Source organism: Plecotus auritus (assembly GCF_963455305.1).
Source record: "Plecotus auritus genome assembly, chromosome: 9".
NCBI lineage: Eukaryota > Metazoa > Chordata > Mammalia > Chiroptera > Vespertilionidae > Plecotus > Plecotus auritus.
The window spans coordinates 57,840,730-57,850,089 of record NC_137783.1 but is presented as its reverse complement, the minus strand read 5'-3'; positions in this window follow the sequence as shown (position 1 = coordinate 57,850,089).

Below are 9,360 nucleotides of genomic sequence, written 5' to 3'. Positions count from 1 at the left end.
TGGCTAGTTTAGTCTGTTCCAAGCTGTGCTCCCTCTGGCACTGCATTGCTAGACTGACAGGCCTTTATGGTTGTCATCTTGTCTCTTCCCCTTTATTGTTTATTCCATTCCTCTTAGTCATGTGTGAACTGGTAGTACCCTGGGGAGATTGGGAACCTGGTCCTTCCTCCCACATGGTGGGGGAGAGGTGTTAATCTCTTGGGGAGTGGGGGGCAAAGCTATGATCCCCTGGGGAGTGTGCGGAGCTGTAGCTTCCTAGTGAAGCAAGCTTATTGTCCAATTCAGCTCCATAGTAGATTAGGCTTCTGAATGTCTGATTCCCTTTGCTCCCTTTCTTTGTTGATATCCAGCTACCTATGCTAACAGCAGCAGTTCCTAAGTGAGGTGCAGGATAAGCCCCTCTGGGGGAAAATTGATGGGATCATCTGCCCAGATCCACAGCTTGCTGGGCAGGACTACACTGAGGGGCACATTTCCCTGAGAATGGAAGTGTTTGACTCCACCCCCGGGGCCCTGCTGTGCATTCAAGGCTTTAGCAACAAATACTCCAGAGCAGCTGCAGCTAGTCTGCCTTTGCATCTCTTGGTCAGCCTTTCTCTCTATGACCAAATTGCTGAACACGACACTTGGATTTGTTAATAAATAAGATACATTATATGCCCTTTAAATAATTAACAATGAATATTTTGTTAAAAACATCCATTCCCATTAAATAAAAGGTCTGCCTGACAATAGCTAAAACTGCTCCCAGTATACTAGTAATCTGTTACTGATTAAAACTTAAAATAAAAATCTTTTGACAAAATTTAAATATGCCAAGTTTGACCTAAGAAAGATTGACATCATTGAAATGATGGCCACAATTGAAAACTGAAAGTGGGCTCTGTCCTAAGTAGGAGTGCCCATGAAGGTCAAGTTATAATCTGTCCTTGCACCATTCCAGGTGAATCCAAATTTACTTGTCTTGGTCCCAAAAACTTACCTCCTTGTGGAAAGTGAGGAAAGAAGTGGAAGGAAGACAAGGAGAAGGGACTCTGGATGGGTCATTACTGCTGAAAGATCAAGGTCTCTTCCAGACCAAGGACCCACAGGTCATTTGCAGCAGGGTGATTTGAACATAAGAATTTTAACCACAATTAAACAAACAAGATGAATTATGAAGATATGCTTCAACCATAAATGCTTGTTCCTAAAGAATCTTAAAGCTTTTGGCCTTTGCGTTTGTATATTAGTGAGATTGTGAGGTATAATATGGTATTTTATTTTATCTTCTTTTGAATTCTCCAGCCCATTAATGCAAGTTACATGTTCATATTTTTATTATTCATATGTTTATTGACCAGAAGTTATTCCTCTTCTGTAAGAAGACTATTCATGCTTTTCCCTATTTTAAAAAACATGGTTGTATTTATTTTCTTTATCTACTTGAATGAGTTTCTTATGTGTTATCTATGCTGATCCTATGGCAGTGTATTTTCTATGCTGATCCTATTTGTATATATTACACATATTGTCTTCCTGTTCATAACCATATTTTTCTTAAGGTGTGTTTTGGTAAAAAAAAAAAAAAAAAGCTTGTAATTTTAACATAGTCAAATTTTAGTAATTTCTTACATAGATAGTATGCTTTTCTTATTTAAAATGTTCTCTACTGTAATTTTTAAAAATTATTCAACTACATATTCTACTAAAATTTTAATATTTCTTGTTTAAACATTTAAATTCTTATCAGCCTGGATTACAGTTTTATATATGATGTAAGATCAGGATGCAATGGTGTCTTTGGGCACATTTAGCACTCCTTTCTTCCCCCATGAATCTGGTAAACTACATCTCTCATATACCAAAACTCTTTATGTGTGCTGATCTCTTTCTGAGCTCTATAGTTTGTGTCTTTGAAAATATATTTGGGCCCTGTATTAATTTGTCTTAATTATTATAGGATGAATATTGGGTTAGTTATTTCCTCTCTCTCTGCTCTTCTTTTGAAATATCCTGGTTATTCTTGGAACTTTATTCGTCCAAACAGATTTTAATATCAATTTATCAAGTTTTAAGAAAAACCCTTGAGATTTGGATTAGAGTTACATTGTCTTACTTTGAGACAATTGGCACCTTAGTGATTCATTTCATTTCTATAATTACAGTCTACTTCTCCATTTATTTATGTCTTCATTTACACTCAAAATATTGTTTTAGTGTTCTTTTTCCCCATTAATCTCACCAGAGATATGTGTATATTTTTAGTTTTTTTTGTTCGTTTGGTTGGTTTGGTTTTATCCATAAAACATCTCTTGGTCATATTTATCTTTTTTATAGTACTTTTCTTTGGGATCATTCCGTTGTTCTTTCTCTAATCTTGAATTTTTCAGCCTTGCTTCTAAATGTCTCCTAATCCCAACCATTGGTGAGGATGCAGAGCAATGGAGGTTCGGTAAAATTGAAGAGGTTCTTAACCTACAGCTCAGAAATTCTCTTTCATGGTTTGGGAAACTCTTGCATATTTTCCCTAAGTACAGCAGTGCTGTGTGTACCAACAAAACAATAGGTTAAAAAAAAATGTCCACCAAGAGAAAATGAATGAAAAATGGTATATAAAAGAATGGTAATCAACATGTAAGACTCTTATAAATGAAATATTTAATAAAGAAACATGTTTTAGAAAAACACATGCAGGAAAACATTTTATTTCTATGAAGTTAAAAACGGGCAAAATTAAACAATGTGCTAGTTAGAGTTATGAATTTAAAAGAAAGGCAAAGGGCCCTGGCTGGGTGGCTCTGTTGGATGGTGCATTGCCCCATAAAACAAAAGGTTGTGGGTTTGACTCCCTGTCAGGGCACATACCTAGGTTGTGGGTTCCAGAATCTGGGTGCAACCAATCAATTTCTCTCTCTCACATGAATCTCTCTCTCTCTTTCTCTCGTCCATAAAAACATACCCTCGGGTGAAGATTTAAATAAATAAATACAAAGAAAGGCAAAGGAATTCTAATTTCTAGAATTTGGTTACCTCTGTGGGAAGAGTAAAAGATCACTGAGAAGGGAACTTCAAAGGCTTTGTAATGCCCTATTGATTATTTTAAGTGTTAGATACATTGATATTCCTTGTATTATTACTCTTTAAACTGCTCTATCTCTGTCACAGATTCTTTTATATTTGTAAACTTATTCATATAAAATTAAAAATAAAATGAGATAACGGGAGTATTTTATTACAACTAAAAATAATGATAAGAAAGCAAAGATGTTGGAGTGCAGGTGTATAGCTCAGCCCTCACCAAGGTGGTGCGTGGTGGGGAGCTGCCGGCAAGGTGGTGGTGATGGTGTGGAGGCAGGGCAGAAAGCACAGCCACTCACAGGGCGCTAATCTGGAGACATGCGGTGCTTGATGACCTGGCCAGGAAGCCAGACAGTTAAGCTTTAGGGGATGTGAAAGATGAGTGCGTGTCAGACGCTGGCTCCATGCCTAGACCAGAGGATGGATGAAGGTTTTGAGAGGGCCCGGAGTCTATCCACAGCAAGTCTATAGTGCAGGAATTCACCTGGAAGAAGCCAATAGGCTCATGTGAAGACTGTTCTTCCTCTTCCTGCTTCTGGGCTCAGGTAGGTTGGTTGGCCTGCATTTATGTCTGCTTCTTTACTCCATGTCATCGAATCTAAGCAATAGTGTTGTTGATTCAGCAAACATTTGCTGATTTCTTGTTGCATGCCTGTGCTGAGAAATGGGCAGGGTGGCACAAAAATGATTGAGGGCCAGACCCTCTGTAAAGTAACTCAGTAGGACCTGGGGTCTGTGAGGAGGAGCCACGAAGAAAAAGCAGTGCTGACTTAGGTAATCACTCACCAATTCATTGGTTCATTTAACATTCATTTGTCAATCCCTGTGCTGGGCTCTGGGAATAAAATGATAACCAAAGCGTTGTCAACGCCTTAAAAGACTCACAATCTAGTTAAGGAGGCAGACACTTCAGCAGAAAGTTACAATACAATGTGGTAAATCTAGCAATAAAATGATTCAAAGACTATTATGGAAATGAGAACAATACCTCATGGCAGGAGGGGAGGAACTGAGAATAGACATATAAGGAAAACTCTGAATTAAACAGTAGATGATTAATATGAATTAAAGAGAAAGAACACAGAAACAAGATTTCATACAAAAGGGGTGCTGTGAAAAAGGCACTGAGGCAAACGGATGAACCAATGCAAAAACAACCCCCAGCTTGAGTGATGGAAGCTGAGGGTGGGGTAGATCATGGAAGACTGTGGCTTCTGGGAGAGAAGTGGATTTTTATTGTAAAGGTAGTAAGGAGACCACTGAAGGAGTTGATGATGACTATCTTTTGATGGACATAGTCTGACTTGAATTTTCCATGAATACTATGGAGACTGTGTGCAGAATGGTTTTGCAGAGATCAAAATGAAATCAGGGGAGCTAAGGAAAGACAAGAACAAGCTGGAGTTAAGATGGAGTTCTGTTCTGAATACGTTGTGTTTGAGGGACCTGAGCGATACCACTTGGGAGAAATCAAGTGAGCAGGAAGCACTGAGTCGGGGCTGAGTCTGAACTCAGTCACCTGAAGAGTCTACCCTAGACTCCTGGGCAGTGGGAGAGGGGCTGCAAGGAAACAGTACCTCTCTGTATGGATTATGGCCAAGATCTTAGACCCAGCACTGAGAAACCAAGAGGGTCAAAGGAAACAGCTATCAGGACAACACATGGTCAGTGTGGGTCCTACACGCCTTCCTTGAGCTTGGCAAATCTGGTGGAAAGCATTCCCAGCATGTCACAGTTTTTTTTTTTTTCTTTCAACAGAATATGGTTAAGAAAGAACACCACATGTCTGAACTGCATGTAAATCAGATGGAAGGTGGTTCACAGGAGATTTTGGTCCAAATAATAGGTCAGACCTTTTCAAGCTCCATAAAAACAGTCGTAAAGATCAGTATCTACAAAAAACCTGAATTCCATTTTCCACTAAAGAAAATGAAAAATCACCTGGGGCCCCTTGTCAACTTCATTTTATTGGTGGACAGATGGGGAGAGAAGTGGATCATATCTCATTCCTTTAGTGGGTTATAGAGTCCAAGAATCAGAATCTCATGGCTCAGGGGCATGTATGAGGTCAATTTACCTGATTGCCCTTCAGAAATTTGAAATAAATCTTCACCAGTTATATTACAAGAAAGAATTCTTTCAGTGGCCCTAGTAGGAGGTCAAGACAAGCTAATGTTCTGGGACCACTGGGGATGTGAAGGGAGTGGAGTGGTGAATGGGCCCTTGGAGTAGCATAGGAAAATAATACATTGGATGATGTCAATGAGGAAAAAGTGATTTTGGAAATAAGCCCCTTCCAGTGTAAGCTGGGTTACATGTAGGTTTGGCAAGAAAAAATAATAAAGTCTGAAAATTCAGAAAAAAATACTTAATCCAAAGCAGAAAAAAAGGAAATTAGAGGGTGATTGTCATCATATTCCACCTATTCTACCTGCCTTGGTTAGAGGTGCCCGTGCATATAATACATCACATACATCAACAAAAAACTATTGAATATTTGCACATTTCATCCACCACAAATCATCATTTAACCCATGTTGTGTCTGACCCTCAGAAAAACTGTCACTTGCCCAAGTTCACACAGTTAGTAGGCAGAAGCGTGTAGAAGCAAAACTCAATCCTTGTGGGATAATTTCTTCCAGAAGAGAAGCCCACTTTTTATTGAGAATATATTTGTGAATTACTTTTCATTGAAGTAAAATATATAATCTAACATTTTAGCCATTTTAATAATACATTGGATGATTGTATTATTGCCATTTTAGCCATTTTTAATTATATAATTCTGAGGCCTTCATTACATTCAAAATGTTTTATAACCACTACATATTTCTAAAAATTTTACTGCCCCAAGACAGAAACTTTGTGACCATTAAGTAATAACTCCCCACTCCCCTCCTCAATGCCTGACAACCTCTAACCTACTTTCTGTCTTTACAAATTTGCCTAGTCTACGTATTTCATATAGAGGAAGTCATACCATATTTGACATTTTATGTCTGGTTTATTTCAATTGGCATAATTTATCAAAATTTATTTATATTTTAGCATTTAGCAGAACTTTATTCAGTTTTTATGGCTAAATACTATTGCATTGCATGTATATATCACATTATGTTTATCAATTTATCTCTTGATGGGCAGCTGGGTAGCTTCCAAGTTTGGATATTATAAATAATGCTGTAATGATCATTGGCAGAAAGCATCTGTTTGAGTCCCTGTTTTCATTCTTTGGGGCATGTTCCTAGAAGTAAATTTGCTGGGTCATAAAGAAATTCTGATTAGCTTTTTGAGGAATCACCAAACTGTTTCCTCTGGTGGCTGCACCAGTTTACCATCCCACCAACAATGTATAGGGGGTTCCAATTTCTTCACATCCACTTGTTTTCTGTTTGATTTTTTATAGCTACCCTAGTAAGTGTGATATGGCATCTCATCTTGTTTTTCTTTTAAAATATATTTTTATTGATTGCAAGGAGAGAGAGAGAGATAGAGAGAGAGAGATAGAAAGAGAGAAACATCAATGATGAGAGAGAATCAATGATTGGCTGCCTCCTGCTGCATATCCACTACTGGGGATTGAGCTGCAACCTGAGCATGTATGTGCCCTGTGTCTGGGAATCAAACTGAGACCTCCTGGTTCATAGTTCGATGCTCAACCACTGAACAACACTGGCTGGGCTCATTGTGGTTTTGATTTGCATTTCCTTAATGGCCAGTGGTGCTGAGTATCTTTTCATGTGTTTATTGACTATTTGTATATCTTTTTTTAATAAAGTCTATTCAAGTCCTTTGAATATTCTAAATTGAGTTGTTTATTTGTGTTGAGTTCCATGAGTTCTTTATTATTCTGGATATTATCATGTATTAGATATATGATTACAAATATTTTTCCCATTCCATGGGTTGCCTTTTTACTCTGTTGATAATATCACTTAAAGCACAAAAGTTCTTAATTTTGAAAAGTCAAATAATAAGCCATATATAATCCTATCTAATAAAAGAGTAATATGCAAATTGACCATCACTCCATCACAAAGATGGCTTCACCCACAGCTGATGCCAAGTTCCCATAAGGAGCCTTAACAAAGAATCAGCAGGAACCTGAGGCTATGCCCTCCCCCGCCCCCTTGGGACTTGACAGGGGACCTCAGGCCACGCCCCCACCCCAGCACTGGGCCAAGGGACCTGAGGCTTCGCCCCCCTGCCTGACTGGGCTTGACAGGGGAACTCAGGTCGCGCCCCTGCCTAGGGGGGCTTGACGGGGGACCTGAGGCTGCGCCCCCCTCCCAGTGCTGGGCCAGGGGACCTGAGGCTGTGCCTCCCCACCTGGCAGGGCTTGATGGGGGAACCTCAGGCCATGCCCCCCACCCAGCAGGGCTTGACAGGGGATCTCAGGCCATGTCCCGCACCTGGCGGGGCTTGATGGAGGACCTCAAGGCATGCCCCCTGCCCCAGTCTGGGCTGGGGGACCTCAGGGCATGCTCCCCATCCTGGCACCAGGCAAGGGGACCTGAGGCTACGCCCCCTGCCTGGCAGGGCTTGACAAGGGTGGGACTGGCCCGGTCTGGATCTAGCCCAATGGGGGGGGTGGGCGGCAGGGTCTGGGTCTCATACAATTTTTGAGGTGCATGTGGGTGGGCGGGGACTTGACTCTCTGGGTCCCATGGTGAGACCCAGACTCTGACAGGAGGAAGGTTTTCATATACATATTACTAATTTTCTTTCATCTCTGACACTTCTATTATAGAGAAAGGGCAAATAGCAATATTAAATTATTTCCTCTAATTAATCCCCTTTTAATGTGCATGAATTTCATGCACTGGGTCACTAGTATGATAATATATGACTTTATATTATTCATATAAAAAATTTGTTCAAAGCTTTCATGGTCTAGAAGGGGTTGTGAAACGAATGGCACATGGGCTGTATAAGACTCGCAAAATCATTTGGTCTGGCCCTGCCAAGGTAACCACAGGTGGGACTCAAAATTCAATAAATCTGGGAGCTTTTTTCATAGCAACATAAATTTATATTAAGTGAATTATATTAAGCAAATGATGTTATAAATATTCAAATGGCCCTTGGCAGAATAAAAGGTTCCCCACCCCTACTAGGAAAACTAACATTATATGCCAGGTAAGACATTTTAAAATATATTAACTATCCTCCAGAATGGTGGTATAAGGAGTTCTACAAACATTTCCCCAGTGAAATAATCATAACTACTAATAAGTATTTTTAGCCCTGGCCGGGGTTGCTCAGTGGGTTGAGCATCATCCTATGCATCAAAAGGTCACTGGTTAGATTTCTGGTCAGGGCACATACCCAGGTTGCGGGTTCCATACCTGTCGGGGCATGTGCTGAGGCAACCAATCGATGCTTCGATGCTTCTCTCTCACATCAATGTTTCTCACTCTCTCTCTCCCTCTTTCTTCCTTTCTCTAAAGTCAATAAAAACATTTTGGGGGGAAAAACACACGTATCTTTAAAAACAAACATTTAAAGTCTCTAGAAATAGTTGTTAGATATACAGCAAATGATTCAACTAAATCATAGTTAGAACAGTAAGCATCTATGACACTTGAGCCATGATGCACTCCTTCCTTCCCTGCCCCCAGGCCATTTCTGTGTGGGGAGGTGACCAAGAAGATGGGACTTCTTCTCCCCCAGCTCCCAGTCGAAGGCTGCATGCATGGAAAGAGCAGGTCACCATCATTTCTCATCTCCACCACAACTCAGTGTTGCAGAGATAAATTCGAGGTGAGTGTGGCTGACACAGCAGAGGCTTCCTTCTTCCACTAAGACCCCACTTTTAGTTCGGAAGATCTATCCCAAGGAGAGCTGACCAAGAATTCTGAAACCCCAATTGAGATTCTGAAATTCATATGGATTTACAAAAGAAGCTAGAAGAGTCAAAATAATTTTGAAAAATAAAAACAAAGTTGGGGGACTTTCACTTCTTTATTTCAAATTTTATTTTAAAGCTACATCGTCAAGATAAAAATATAGATCAGTAACATAAAATGGAGAGTCCAGAAATTAATCCTTATATTTATTATTGAAATGTACACTTGAAATGAGTTAATTATATGAAATGTAAAATATGCCTCAATAAGGTTAAAGAAAGGAAATAAAGTTTGTGTCTAACTTAAGCTGCAGCCTTGACCCAACACAATGCAATTTCTGATTAGATGCCAGTGATCAGTTGTTCACATGGTCTGCCTGACAAAAGAAAGAATGGTGTTTGCAGTGGTTCCCTCTGGTGGGTGCTGTTCACAGCAAACTAGAAACACCAGT